The sequence below is a fragment of the Mastigoproctus giganteus genome, chromosome 2 (assembly GCF_048544385.1).
Source record: "Mastigoproctus giganteus isolate SK-2022 chromosome 2, ASM4854438v1, whole genome shotgun sequence".
Classification (NCBI taxonomy): Eukaryota; Metazoa; Arthropoda; class Arachnida; order Uropygi; family Thelyphonidae; genus Mastigoproctus; species Mastigoproctus giganteus.
This window is the reverse complement of record NC_143576.1, coordinates 232,857,339-232,872,321: the sequence shown is the minus strand read 5'-3', so window position 1 is coordinate 232,872,321 and position 14,983 is coordinate 232,857,339. Positions and strand designations below refer to the sequence as shown.

The 14,983-nt window shown below is 40.9% G+C and overlaps 1 protein-coding gene across 2 annotated transcripts in view; it reads left to right on the top strand.

Moving 5' to 3' along the window:
- Git (ARF GTPase-activating protein GIT1) overlaps positions 1–14,983 on the top strand; it is a 421,403-nt gene that overhangs the window by 18,951 nt on the left and 387,469 nt on the right. The window lies entirely within an intron of this gene.

The following is a 14,983-nucleotide window of genomic DNA, read 5'->3' as shown; positions in this document are numbered from 1 at the left end:
ATGACAGTTCAGGTCGGCAGATGTGAGGATCTTAGCTCCCGCTAGTTCAGTTTGCACTTTGTGTAGATACTGGATGTATGGGAATATGTCTGCCTCAGGATGACAGTACAAGGAGATGACGTAAAGTTTCCTAGGGAACTAACGTGTGCACAAGATGCCCACTCTTGGCACAGGTGTGAGATCCTGGTGACGGTTATGTTTGGGTTTCTTACAACGACAGCAGCCCATGGGGTTGCTCCATCCACCTGAACAATCTTATAGCTGAGTGGGTCCCCCCGGACAGCCCCGGTGCAAGTGTAGGGTTCTTGCAGCAGGATGTCTAGGTTTTCTTCTTCAGCCTTTTGCCTTATCTGTCCTGCTACGGCAATTGCTTGCTGAGCGTTGAGTTGGAGGAATTTAATGCAAGTGGTGTTATAACTTTTAGGCAGAGTCCCCATAATGAATTCTTAATTGTTGGGTGCTTCTTGCTTTAATATATACCGGGCATTTGTTATCTCTGACTGAGTGTGTGTGCAGAGGAGTTTTTGCCACTTGCAGTTTGCACAGGCTGGGCCTCTTTCTTTATTTGGGCAATTTGCATAGTTGTGCCTCTTCTCAGCACAGTGCCCACAGGTAAGCTCCTGCTGGATGCACATGTTGGTGGTGTGGCCGAATCGGCAGCACCAGAAGCACTTTGGGACCGTGATGTGTTTCCTGAAGTGGTGGGAGCTCCAGTTTATATATATATATTCTCTCGTTCTGTTATCACCCTCCATACCTCGGGGGCCAGTCCGACCACCTAGTTTATTGAGCTGCCATTCCCGCTCTTGGTTTGGTGTTTAGGTGCCAGTAGACTTGTGTGGTCTCTGTTTGGTAGGTGTTGGAGGTTTCTTGTGTATATCTCCTCGCAGATGGAAGTGGGGGTCAGATCCAGGTCTGTGCCGAATATAACAATTGAGGGGCCTTTTTCTCTAGGCAGCTCAGCAGAGAGTCCAAGCATCTGTATCTTGGCATTATTTATGATCAAGTTGGCATACTTTTGTTTCCGTCTCTATTATTACCCCAGTGTTACATGTTTTCCTGATGGCTCTAATCTTGGCTGTTTTGAATTCTTGTGTCAGCGAGTCAATGACTTTCTTCTTTATCTCTTCGCTAGTTTTAAGAGTGTCAGTAGTTGTTGGTTTAAGAACCACAAGATGTGGTGTAGGGAGCAGCATCTTCCTGGGTGCGGACTTGGTGTTGGTGGTGTTTCTGATAGCCATTGTTGTCACAGTTTCCTCAGTGCATGAGGCGCCTCCGTAGCCAGGTGGGAAGGAGCCGCAGTGCGTAGCACACGCTTCTTGATTAGACTGGGGTTCGAGCCCGTCACCACCAAATACGGAGGATGCGGAAAGGTCAGGGAATGACCACCGCATATTCCCGGAGCAATATGGCCTTAGTTGCTAATGCTCCTAAAAACCAAATAACAACAACAACCTCAGTGAATCAGAATGTGTCGGGACGTGCTATGGCATTTGACTTGCCCCACATTCCATATAGGTCTGTAGCCGGGTGGTTGCTTTCTCTTTGTCAAGGTGTTCATCATGTAGGATTGTCTCCATCTTGTGGAAGATTGTTACAATCTCAGATCTAAGTGGTGCTGACACTCTGTTTGAGTTTTCTTTGAAAATGTTCTCAAGTGCAGTTTTGAGAAAGAGCGTCTTTTCATATATAGTATCCTCTCGTATGGCGGGGTCAAGGGGTGAGTCCTGCTGTTTGTCTTCTTTCGGGTCTTTTTGTGATGCGGCTATTTCTGGCTGTTCTTTAGTCTCTGTCTGGGAACGTGTTTCCTGCCAAACTTGGGGATCAGCTGATTGCGATTTTTCCGCTTGGTGAGTTGGGATCCAGAACGGGGATCCACCTCTTCATCCTGGGGTTCCACAATAACAGGGTTATCACTCTGGTTCTGGGGATCATTGTTTTCCTGTTCTTTCTTCCATATCACGAAATTCGGATAACCTGTACAGTTCGGATTATCAGGTGTACGGTAGGGTAGTAAGATAGGCAAATGATCCCCACCACAAGTCCATGGCTTAATTTATAGGTACAGTTGGTTATGGGAGTTTGGGGCTATCCCTTCTATCAGCTGTGGGGGGGGGGAGAGAAGAAACACCTAGGTATGAAAGTGCTCCTAGAAAAACGGGGTTACTTCCTCTTATGGTTTTTGGAGGCGCTAATTACGCTGGTGAAATCAGTTTTACTCCAGGAACAATAATTAGAGAGATCTGTCTCTTCCATGGAATGTCTATGGAGGGGGGAACACTGAGCACTTGGTAAATTTAGTTCCGCAAAGATAGAAGTAACACAAAATGATGGTGCACTCTTGCATCCCAGAGAGCACTAATTGGCGAATCCTCCCAAGTCAAGATCAGATTTGAACGTGGCAGCCGCGTTATATCGGAGCACTCTCCATTACCTCGCCGTGAGCGGCGTGGTGACCTGTCTCACAACAAAGGAAATAGATAAAGAACGTAAAAATCTGATTATATTTCCTTAGAAAGTTGGAGAAGTCTCATGAGTTTTTTAACTGTTAAAAAATACAGTTAAAAATTATTTCCAATAATTTTTAACTGTATTACATTTAAAACATATAATTCAGACAAATTATTGCGAGCGATAAACGACACGTCCGTACTGTAAGGCAGCCATATTGGTAGCCCAGGTGACCAATTAGTGGGAAGTGATAATATATTAATGAAGTAGGAGAGATTAAACGTAACAGTCACTGGAGAGTGAATATGCCAAAAACCCATTTTTAGCCATTCCATTTTGTTCAAATGATTATTAATACCAGTAATAGTGAAAGTGATGCATTTATTGCTGAGAAAATTAATCTTAATCTTGCAGAACAAGACGATGATAGTTAAATTTAAGGACCCACTTACTAATGACATTAAAAGAATTATTATAAGTAAACTGCCAAGTTTACTAATAATAAAACTTTACCAAGTTTACTAATAATAAAACTTTACCAAGTTTACTAATAATAAAAGAAACTGCCATCCTGTTCATAAACTTCCTAAAGATCCCATTCAGAAAAACAGGTGTTTTTTCAGAAGCATACTATTATTCAGTAAGTATAGTAGGAATAAAAATAAAATGTATGGCTGTGTTACTCTATGGCTAGATTACGTCGTATTTTGGGGCAAAAGCCTCAAGTTGCATAGTGAGTTAACATGCTTACAAGTTAGTGCAAATGCATCAGATTTGTTTGCAGCTAACTACTAAATAGATATAAGATTGGCATCATTATGTATATCTCATATTGTGAATACCGCTGATGCGCTGGTCCCGAAGGAACTAGTAGTTGTTGGTGACTATTGTCAGGGAAACGGGGAACATGCTTTGTAAAAAGGATAGGTGGAACAGGACCAGGGTATGTCTGCCAGGGGCAAAGGTTGATGACGTTGTAGAGCGAATATCATCTTTTAAGGGCACAAAAGGTGATATAGTTGTACACGTTGGCACTAGTGATATTAAGAGTACGAGACCGGCAGAATTACTTAACAAGTACAGGTCACTGTTGAACAAAAGCCGAGAATTAGGGTTGAATTTGAAAGTGTCTGCAATTCTGCCAAGACACGATAGGAGGGAGTATATGATGAGAGCCTTGTCGATCAATTCGGCCCTGGAAAGATTGTGCAAGGCTCAAGGGGTAGAATTTTTTTCAGCCTGGACTGTACTTGTTAACAGGAGAGATTGCTTCTACAGGGATGGGATACATTTAAATAGAAAGGGTGCAAGAATATTTGCTGATGCTATCGAGGCAGTGTTAGGTGGGTTGGAAAACTGCTAGCTTGGGGGGAGACAAAGACCAATAGATTGACAGTAGCCACTGGCAGAGGTGAAAGATTCTCGCACTGCTTCTATTAGAATGAGCAGAAGCCTGAAAAACAAGATGCATGATACTTCAGAGACAGCTGGGAGCCATTGCGGTACAAGTAAACACATGGGTTGTGTTAGGGTAGCTAAGAATAGAAACAGGTGCAGGTATACTTGCGTGTACACCAATGCTAGGAGTTTAGTAAATAAATTGATGAATTTGAGGTATTGCTCAAAACATCAAAGGCAGATATTGTTGGGATATCAGAGACGTGGTGTCACACAGATATAAGGGATGCAGAACTGGAATTTGGGGAGTACAATGTCTACAGAAAGGATAGACAGGATAGGAAGGGGGGAGGGGTTATGCTATTAGTTAAGAAACACATAAAAACCAAGGAAGTGAAGCCAGTCGACATCGCTGGACAGTGCAGTGTTGAGTCAGTTTGGGGTGACATAAGCATTGGGAGATCAAAATTGAGAGTAGGAGTGTGCTATAGGCCTAATGACTCTGATGAGTATAATAAGAAACTGTACAGGGAAATAGAGTGGGCCAGTAAATCAGAGAGTCTTATAATGGGAGATTTTAATTTCCCAGATATTGACTGGAATTTGGGGGCTGGTCACTCACACACTAGCAGGGCTTTTGTGGATTTATTGGATGATTGTTTTCTACATCAGCATGTTCGGGAGGCAACTAGAGGGAGTAATACTCTTGATTTGATTATCAGCAGTGATTCTTCATGCATTAAGAATCTGCAGATAAATGAACCACTAGGTGGCAGTGATCACAGTGTGCTGAAGTGGGATTTACTCAAAGAGGTAACTACCATTAGAGGTAAAGGGAAGGGTTATTGCTTCCGTAAAGGTGACTACGATGGACTGAGACAGTATTTAAATTCTATACAGTGGGACCAACTGATGATGTTACCAACAGCAAATTCAATATGGGAAGCATTCAAAGAACTTATCTTGGAAGCTACTAGGCTTTACATACCAACTAAGAAATATTGTTCAAGGTTTAGGCCAAAATGGATGTCAGATGAATTAATGAGGCATATGGCAGAGAAGAAAAATGCATGGGATACTTACAAATTAACACACGACACAGAAGCCTATGATAGATACAAGTTGATATGCAACCAAGTTACAAAGGAGGTTAGGCAGGCGAAGGCAGATTACGAGAAATCCTTGGCAAGGGATGCAAAGAAAAACAGCAAAGAGTTCTTTACTTATGTAAACTCTAGAAGGAAGGGGATGAATCAGATTGGTCCACTTGATATTGATGGGTCAACTGTTGATGATCCTGCTCAGGTAGCTAACAAACTAAATGAATATTTTGCATCGACATTCACACATCCGGAGTTATTCAGCGAGGGGAATGCCAGAGGTGTATTCAACTGTAGCAGTAAGCTACAGAATCTTGAAATAACTGGGAGTAAAGTGGAGGAGAAATTGTTGAAGATAAACACAAGAAAGGCACCCGGGGTGGATGGGATCTATCCAGTTATATTAAAGGAGGCAGCAAAGGAAGTAAGCAAACCATTAGCCATAATTATGAGAGCTTCCTTGGACTCGGGAGGTACCCATAGACTGGAAATGTGCAAATGTGACCCCAATTCACAAAGGAGGATCAAAGGCTGACACAAGTAATTATAGACCTGTGAGCTTAACTTCTGTTCCAGGAAAATTAATGGAGGCACTGGTTAAAGAAGCACTGCAGGATGATTTAGACAAGACTTCAGTTATAGCTCGGACACAACATGGTTTTGTTAAGGGGAAGTCTTGCCTGACCAATTTGATTGGATACTATGATGCAGTCACAAGAGAACTGGATGCAGGGAATAGCTTTGATATTATATACTTGGATCTTAGAAAGGCTTTTGATACTGTTGCACATAGAAGACTGCTACACAAATTGGAGCAGTGTGACATTGGAGGCAAATTGCTGCTATGGATAAAGGGGTGGTTGAGGGGGAGAAGACAGAGTGGTAATCAATGGACACTGCTCATCGTGGACTAATGTTATTAGTGGAGTCCCTCAGGGCTCAGTGTTGGGTCCATTATTGTTTTCTGTATTTATAAATGATATTGATGATGGTGTATCAAGTTTAATGTCCAAGTTTGCAGACGATACAAAGGTTGGCAGGGTTGTCAAGGACACTACTGACACTATGCTGCTGCAACAGGATCTGGAAAGGTTGAGCAGATGTGCTGAGAGGTGGCAAATGAAGTTTAACATTGACAAATGTAAAGTACTACACATGGGAAACAGCAACCCCAGAGCAACGTATCAACTCTGTGGTACTACACTGACAGTGGTAGAGAATGAAAGGGACTTGGGGGTGGTTGTGCAGGCAGATATGAAGTTCTCTGAGCAGTGCAGATGGGCTGCAAGAGTAGCTCATGGAGTATTGTCAATGATATACAGGAATTTTTCCAGCAGGGATAAGGAGGTGATTATTCCCTTGTATAAGGCAATGGTCAGGCCACACCTAGAGTACTGTATACAGGTCTGGAGGCCTCATTTCAAGAAGGATGTAGAGCTGCTGGAACGAGTACAGAGAAGTGCAGCAAGATTAGTGAATGGAACAAAGGGGTGCTCTTACGAAGAAAGGTTTTAATTTTGCAAATTACAGTGTCTGGAGACTAGGCACCAGCGAGGTGATCTGATAGAGGTGTATAAAGCCTTGAATGGTTTGAGCATGCTCAATGCTGATGGGATTCTTCCTCTAGCTCAGAATAATCACCTGAGAGGGCATAAATTCAAATTGAGGAAAGACAGATGTAGGATAGACGTTCTGAAATTTGTCTTTAGCCAGCGGGTGGTTGTTTGGTGGAACAGACTTCCATCCCTTGTCGTGGAGGTTGATAGCTTAAATAAGTTTAAGGCTCAGCTGGACAGGTATTTTGAACGAACAGAGGGGTGAAGTGGAAGTGGGTTTTTTTTTTTTTTTTTTTGGCTGATGCTGCATAAGCTTGCTTTCTTGCATCAAATGCCTCTACTAATGCTAATACCATGGCAACTCGTTGTGAAGGTATTCCAATACGAGATATGTATAATGATGCCAATCTTATAACTATTTAGTAGTTAGCTGCGAGCAGATCTGATACATTTGCACTAGCTTGTAAACTATGGCTAGATGTAACATATTGTCAGCCATGATGGTTATTTTTGATAAAAAGAGATACTACATGGGTTACTGGATTAGAAACTGGTTTCAAGAAATATTACAATACATGAAATATCCACTCTTTGCATTAATGATTATACAATCCGTGGCAATCCCATCAAACACTGTCCAAAAAAGTAGATTGCCATACAAAAAGTAAATTCTAGGGAAAACATTTTGTATCGAGTATTTTACATTAGCATTAGTAGAGGCATATGATGCAAGAAAGCACGCTTATGCAGCATCAGCCAAAAAAAAAAAAAAAAAAAACCACTCCCATTTCACCCCTCCTTTTGTTCAATATACCTGTCCAGCTCAGCCTTAAATTTATTGAGGCTATTAACTTCCACTACAAGGGATGGAAGTCTGTTCCACCAACCAACTACCCGCTGGCTAAAGGCAAATTTCTGCACATCTATCCTACATCTGTCTTTCCCCAATTTGAATTTATGCCCTCTCAGGTGATTATTCTAAGCAAGAGGAAGAATCCCATCGGCATTGAGCATGCTCAAACCATTCAAGGCTTTATACACCTCTATCAGATCACCTTGCCCGTGCCTAGTCTCCATTCACTGTAATTTGCAAAACTTAAGCCTTTCTTCGTAAGAGCAACCCCTTGCTCCATTCACTAATCTTGTTGCCCTTCTCTGTGCTCGTTCCAACAGCTCTACATCCTTCTTAAAATGAGGCCTCCAGACCTGTATACAGTACTCTAGGTGTGGTCTGACCATTGCCTTATACAAGGGAAAAATCACCTCCTTATCCCTGCTGGCGCCTCCATAGCTAGGTGGGAAGGAGCAGCAGTGCGTAGCACACGCTTCTTGATTAGACCGGGGTTCGAGCCTGTCACCACCAAATACGGAGGATGCGGAAATGTCAGGAATGACCACCGCATATTCACGAAGCAATATGGCCTTAGTTCCTACTGCTCCTGAAAACCAAATAACAACAACAACAACTTATCCCTGCTAGAAAAATTCCTATATATCATTGACAATACACCATGAGCTACTCTTGCAGCCTGTCTGCACTGTCAGAGAACTTCATATCTGCCTGCACAACCACCCCCAAGTCCTTTTCATTCTCTACCACTGTCAGTGTAGTACCACAGAGTTGATACGTTGCTCTGGGGTTGCTGTTTCCCATATGTAGTACTTTACATTTGTCAATGTTAAACTTCATTTGCCACCTCTCAGCCCATCTGCTCAACCTTTCCTTTGCAGCAGCATAGCATCAGTTGATGCTGTGCTGCTGCAAAGGAAATACCATTGATATACCATCGTCAATATCATTTACGAATACAGAAAACAATAATGGACCCAACACTGAACACTGAGGGACTCCACTAATAACATTAGTCCACGATGAGCAGTGTCCATTGATTACCACTCCCTGTCTTCTCTCCCTCAACCATCCCTTTATCCAAAGCAGCAATTTGCCTCCAATGCTACACTGCTCCAATTTGTGCAGCAGTCTTCCATGTGCAACAGTATCAAAAGCCTTTCCAAGATACAAATATATAATATCAAAGTTAATCCTTGCATCCAGTTCTTTTGTGACTGCATCATAGTATGCAATCAAATTGGTCAGTCAAGACTTTCCCTTAACAAAACCATGCTGTGTCCAAGCTATAACTGAAGTCTTGTCTAGATGATCCTGCAATGCTTCTTTAATGACTGCCTCCATTAATTTTCTGGGAATAGAAGTTAAACTCACAGGTCTATAATTACTTGTGTCAGCCTTTGATCCTCCTTTGTGAATTGGGGTCACATTTTCACATCTCCAGTCTATGGGTACCTCCCCTGAGCCCAAAGAAGCTCTCATAATTATGGCTAAGGGTTAGCTTACTTCCTTTGCTGCCTCCTTTAATATAACTGGATAGATTCCATCCACCCTGGGTCCCTTTTTTATGTTTATCCTCAACAATTTCTCCTCCACTTTCCTCTTAATTATTACAAAATCATCTAGCTCACTGCCAGAGTTTACTTCACCCCTGGCATTCCCCTTCCTGAATAACTCCTCATGTGTGAATGTAGATGCAAAATACTCATTTAGTTTGTTAGCCACCTGAGCAAGATCCTCAACTGTTGAGCCATCAATATCCAGTGGGCCAATCTGATTTATCCCTTTCCTTCTAGAGTTTACATAGGTAAAGAACTCTTTGCTGTTTTTCTTTGCATCCTTTGCCAAGGATTTTTCATAATCTGCCTTTGCCTGCCTAATTTCTTTTGTGACTTGGTTAGAGACCACCTTATATCTATCATAGGCTTCTGTGTCACGCGTTAATTTATATTTATCCCATGCATTTTTGTTCTCTGCCATATGTCTCATTAGTTCATCTGACATCCATTTAGGCCTAAACCTTTAACAATATTTCTTAGTTGGTATGTAAAGCCTAGTAGCTTCCAAGATAAGTTCTTTGAATGCTTCTCATTTTGAATTTGCTGTTGGTAACATCATGAGTTGGTCCCACTGTACAGAATTTAAATATTGTCTCAGACCATCGTAGTCGCCTTTATGAAAGCAAAAACCCTTCCCTTTACCTTTGATGGTACTTACCTCTTTGAGTAAATCCCACTTCAGCACACTGTGATCGCTGCCACCTAGTGGTTCCTTTATCTGCAGATTCTTAATGCATGAAGAATCACTACTAATAATCAGATCAAGAGTATTACTCCAATGTTTCCTCCCAAACATGCTGATGTAGAAAATAATCATCCAATAAATCCACAAAAGCCTTGCTAGTGTGTGAGTGACCAACCCACAATTTCCAGTCATTATCTGGGAAATTAAAATCCCCCATTATAAGACTCTCTGATTTACTGGCCCACTCTATTTTCCTGTACAGTTTCTTATTATACTCATCAGAGTCATTAGGCATATAACACACTCCTACTCTGAATTTTGATCTCCCAATGCTTATGTCACACCAAACTGACTGGACACTGCACTGTCCAGCGATATCGAATGACTTCACTTCCTTGAATTTTATGTGTTTCTTTACTAATAGCATAACCCTCCTATCTTCCTATCTTCTCTATCCTTTCTGTAGACATACTCCCCAAATTCCTGTTCTTTTGTTTTTTTTTTTTGTAATTGTTACCGCATAGGCTTCTGTGGCCATAATGCACCTCCCAAGGTTTTTGCAGTACTTTGATCCAAGCCCGAAGTGGGAATCGAACCCGCGACCTTTGGGTTGCCAGGCAAGCACTTTACCCACCCGGCTAGCCTGGTCGGCGATTCCAGTTCTGCATTCCTTATATCTGTATGACACCACATCTCTGATATCCCAACAATATCTGACTTTGATGTTTTGAGCAATAACTCAAATTCATCAAATTTATTTACCAAACTCCTAGCATTGGTATACACACAAGTATACATGCACCTGTTCCTATTCTTAGCTACCCTAACACAACCCATGTGTTTACTTGTACCGCAATGACTCCCAGCAGTCTCTGAAATATCCTGCATCTTGTTTTCCAGGCTGCTGCTCATTCCAATAGAAGCAGTGCAAGAATCACTTTCACCTCTGCCAGTGGCTACTGTTAATCTATTAGTCCTTGTATCTCTCCAAGCTAGCAGTTTTCTGACCCACCTAACACTGCCTTGATAGCATCAGCAAATATTCTTGCACCCTTTATATTTAAGTGCATCCCATCCCTGTAGAATCAGCCTCTCCTGTTAACAAGTACAGACCAGGCTGAAAAAAATTCTACCCCTTGAGCCTTGCACAATCTTTCCAGTGCTGAATTGATCAACAAGGCTCTCATCATATACTCCCTCCTATCGTGTCTGGGCAGAATTGCAGACACTTTCAAATTCAAGCCTAATTCATGGCTTTTTTTCAACAGTGACCTGTACTTGTTAAGTAATTCTGCCGGTCTCCTTCATAACTTTAACCCAAGCATTGTGTAATCTGCCACTATTCAGAGAGCATGATGAAAGTGTTCATATTGAAAATAGAGGTGTTTCTTTCAATAAATCTGTTTTCCAAGTATACCTTGAACAAATTATTTGGGAAAAAAAAAAAAAAAAGATTGAAAGACTCAAAGGAGAATGATATTCCCAACAAACTTATTGTGAATGAATCTTTTCTAGGACTTAATGCAGCAAGTGATTATTTCACAGAATGATTTTCAAAACTCTTGGAAAATAATTTAAATGATTCTGGTCAAAGTTATGATGGAGCCACTGTCATGTGTGGACCATATGATGGTTTTCAGGACAAATTTAAATCAAAAATATAAAAATTCTGTGTATGTTCACTTTGCCACATGCAATCTGAATTTACTATTTTGACCTATGTCCACATCATTTGAGGTGAAAAAGTTTTTTGATTTATTTGAATGGTTTATTTTTTTTTTTCTAATAGTGGTAAAAGAGGATACTCTGCATTCATTCTCAGAGTCTGCTAAAATAAAGAAAAAAATTATCTACAACATGCTGTTCATCGAGGCAAACATCATTGCATGCTTTGAAATATAACTTTAAAAATGTGATGAAGACATTATCTCAAATAATACCACTCATTAAAAACAGAGGAAATTTTAAATGCAAAAAAAGTAAAGACAAAAATATGAAAATTACAAAAATGTTTTCCTTTTAGTAATATTCGATAATTTAGGCAATAATTTTGCAGTCTATTTCTGCCATCTCCGCACTATTAGAGTTACTAAATATTGACCTGTTGAAAATTAGGGGGCAGTTTGATGTAACTTCACTTAAGGTGAAAATGTACTTTGAATATATGGCTCTGGATTCATTTTATAACAGTGAAAATTTTGCTATCCTTTTACAAATCCTTATAGACTTAGATTAGGTCACCTCTGTGGTCTCTGTGTAAGATCTGTAGCCTACATATTCCAACTCTCCTCATATGGTGGCCCCTTTGCACAATTCAAAGTTTGCAGATGATAAAGGTTGGCAGGGTTGTTAATGACAGTATGCTACTGTAACAGGATTTAGAATAGTTAGGCAGATGATCTGAGACGTGGCAACTGAAAGTTAACATTCACAAATGCAAAGTACTGCATATGGGGCATCTCCGTAGCCAGGTGGGCAGGAGCAGCAGTTTGTAGCACGTGCTTCTTGATTAGACCGGGGTTCGAGCCCGTGACCACAAAATACAGAGGATGTGGAAAGATCACGGAATGACCACTGCATATCGCCGGAGCAATATGGCCTTAGTTACTAATGCTCCCAAAAACCAAATAACAAACAAACAGCTGAATATGGGTTAGCAGTAACTCCAGAGAAATGTACCAACTGTGAGGTGTTACACTCAGGGTAGTGGAGAATTAGAGACCTGGGGGTAATTGTGCAATTAGATATGAAGATTTCTGAGCAGTGCAAACAGGCTGCCAGAGCAGATCATGGGGTCTTGTCAATGATATACAGGAATTTTGTTAGCAGGGATAAGGAGGTGATTATTCCCTTGTATAAGGCAATGGTCAAGCTACACCTTGAGTTCCGCATAGATTGTCTGGAAGCCTCATTTTAGGAAGGATGTAGAGTTGCTAGAATGAGTAAATGATATTTACTCCTTATAACCCTACAAGGATGCTCTTACAAAGCAAGGCTTAAGTTCTGCAAATTGCAGCATCTGAAGACTAGGCACATGTGAGGTGATCTGATTGAGGTGTACAAGGCCTTGAATGGATTGAGCAGGCTCAATGCTGATGGGATTCTTCCTCTTGCTCAGATTACAAACCTGAAGAGACTGAAACTGAAATTGACAGCAGTCATCTACTCTTTAGCCAGCGGGTAGTTGATTTCTGGAATAAACTTCCATCTGCAATTGCGGAAGTCAGTAGTTTATTTTGGCTGATGCTGAATAAGCTTGCTTTCTTGCATCATACGCCTCTACTAATGCTAACTCTCCAAGTTCAGCTTCTGCTGCATGCCTATTTTATAGATTCCATGGATACTGCTCTCTTGAATTGGCAACTGTAATCCCAACTGCCCTTCCAAACCAGTCAGTTTCATTTACTCTCCATTTCTAAAGTAACAGAACTAACTTTACCTCTTCCTCATTTATCATTAAACATAAAAAAGTGAGATTCCAATTTTTGGATCCATTGAAGAAGCTGTGTGCCTTTTTTTTCAGTATGGTCTCCATACTTGGACATTATTCCAAATGCATTCTTATAATTGATTTGTGGAATCAGATTATATTCTCCTTATAACCCTACAAGCAAATATTCAATAAATCAGAGGTTGCCTATCTTTCGTCACTTAAGTCGCACCTGAAGTTAAAAGATGCATATTCACGGCACACGTAATTAGTAATTGCCACTGAACTCGATGGTGCTTTTCCTTATCTCGCGGCATACTTGAAAAGAGTTGCGGCAAATGGGTTGGTAACCACTGAAATAAATCATCAGTAGGCACTGCAGCCCCTTTGTACCTCCTGTTTACATGGAGATCTTCACGTCAACTCACTGTAACCCTCATTGCACGGGTCCAGTGTGTTAAACCCACACCTGACTCATAAACAAAAACAAAAAACTGACATTAAGAAAATTTTTCTTAATTTTTGGTTGATATTTACTTCCTGGTGCTTAACATGGATCTTGGTGAAAAGGAGTGAAGAGCTGGCCCAGCTCCACCCACTGGTTCAGAGTGATTGGACAATTATTCCTGTGCATAAATTTGTTTCACGATTTTAAACCAGTGCCAAAGGGACGACACCAAACTTATATCCAACCTTTGGCGCCTGTGTAAAATATGGAAAGATTTTCCTCCTTTAGGCAGTGGTTTAAAATTGGGGAAAAATTATTTTTCTTCCCATTTGCAGCTGGTTTTAAATCGGGAATCGATCATCCAGTCACTGCGAACCAAGTGGATGGAACTAGGCCAGCTTTTCACTCCATATCTCAAAAATCCATGGGTAAGCACCATAAAGTAAATTTCAACCTAATTTTTTTATATATCAATATTAATGCAATAAATACCATAGGAGAGAGAGTATGTGATGGGAGCCTTGTCAATCAATTCGGCTCCGGAGACATTGTGCAAGGTTCCTGGGGTAGAATTTTTCACAGTGTGGTCTGCGCTTGTTAACAGGAGAGACTGCTTCTATAGGGTTGAAATTCACTTAAATACAAAGGGTGCAAAAAAAAATTTGCTTGTTATTGAGGCAGTGTTAGGTTGGTCGGAAAACTGCTAGTTTTGTGGAATTTTTTTTCAGTATGGCCACAGACTAATAGATTAACAGCTGCAGACTAATAGATTAGTAGCCACAGGCAGAGGTTAAAGTGATTCTTGCACTACTACTATTGGAATTAGCAGCAGCCTGGAAAGCAAGTTGCTGGAGATTTCAGGAAATGCTGGGAATAATCCTGGACCAAGTAAATATATGGGCTGTGTTAGGGCAACTAAGAGTAAGAACAGGTTTGTGTATATTTGCATGTACACCAATGCTAGGAGTTTGGTAAATAAATTTGATGAATTTGAGGTATTGCTCAAAGCATCAAAAGCAGATATTGTTGGGATATAAGAGATGTGTGTCACACAGATATAAGGAATGCAGAACTGGAATATCGGGAGTACGTCTACAGAAAGGATAGGAAGGGAGGAGGGGTTATGCTATTAGTTAAGAAACACATAAAATCCAAGGAAGTTAAGTCAGTCGACATCGCTGGACAGTGCAGTGTCAAGTCAGTTTGGTGTGACATAAGCATTGGGAGATCAAAATTGAGAGTAGGAGTGTGCTATAGGCCTAATGACTCTGATGAGTACAATAAGAAACTGCACAGAAAAATAGTGGGCCAATAAATCAGAGAGTCTTGTAATGGGGATTTTAATTTCCCAGATATTGACTGGAATTTGAGTGTTGGTCTCTCACACATTAGCAAGAATTTTGTGGATTTATTGGATGATTGTTTTCTACATCAGCATGTTCGGGAGGCAACTAGAGGAAGTAATACTCTTGATTTGATTATCAGTAGTGATTCTTCATGCATTAA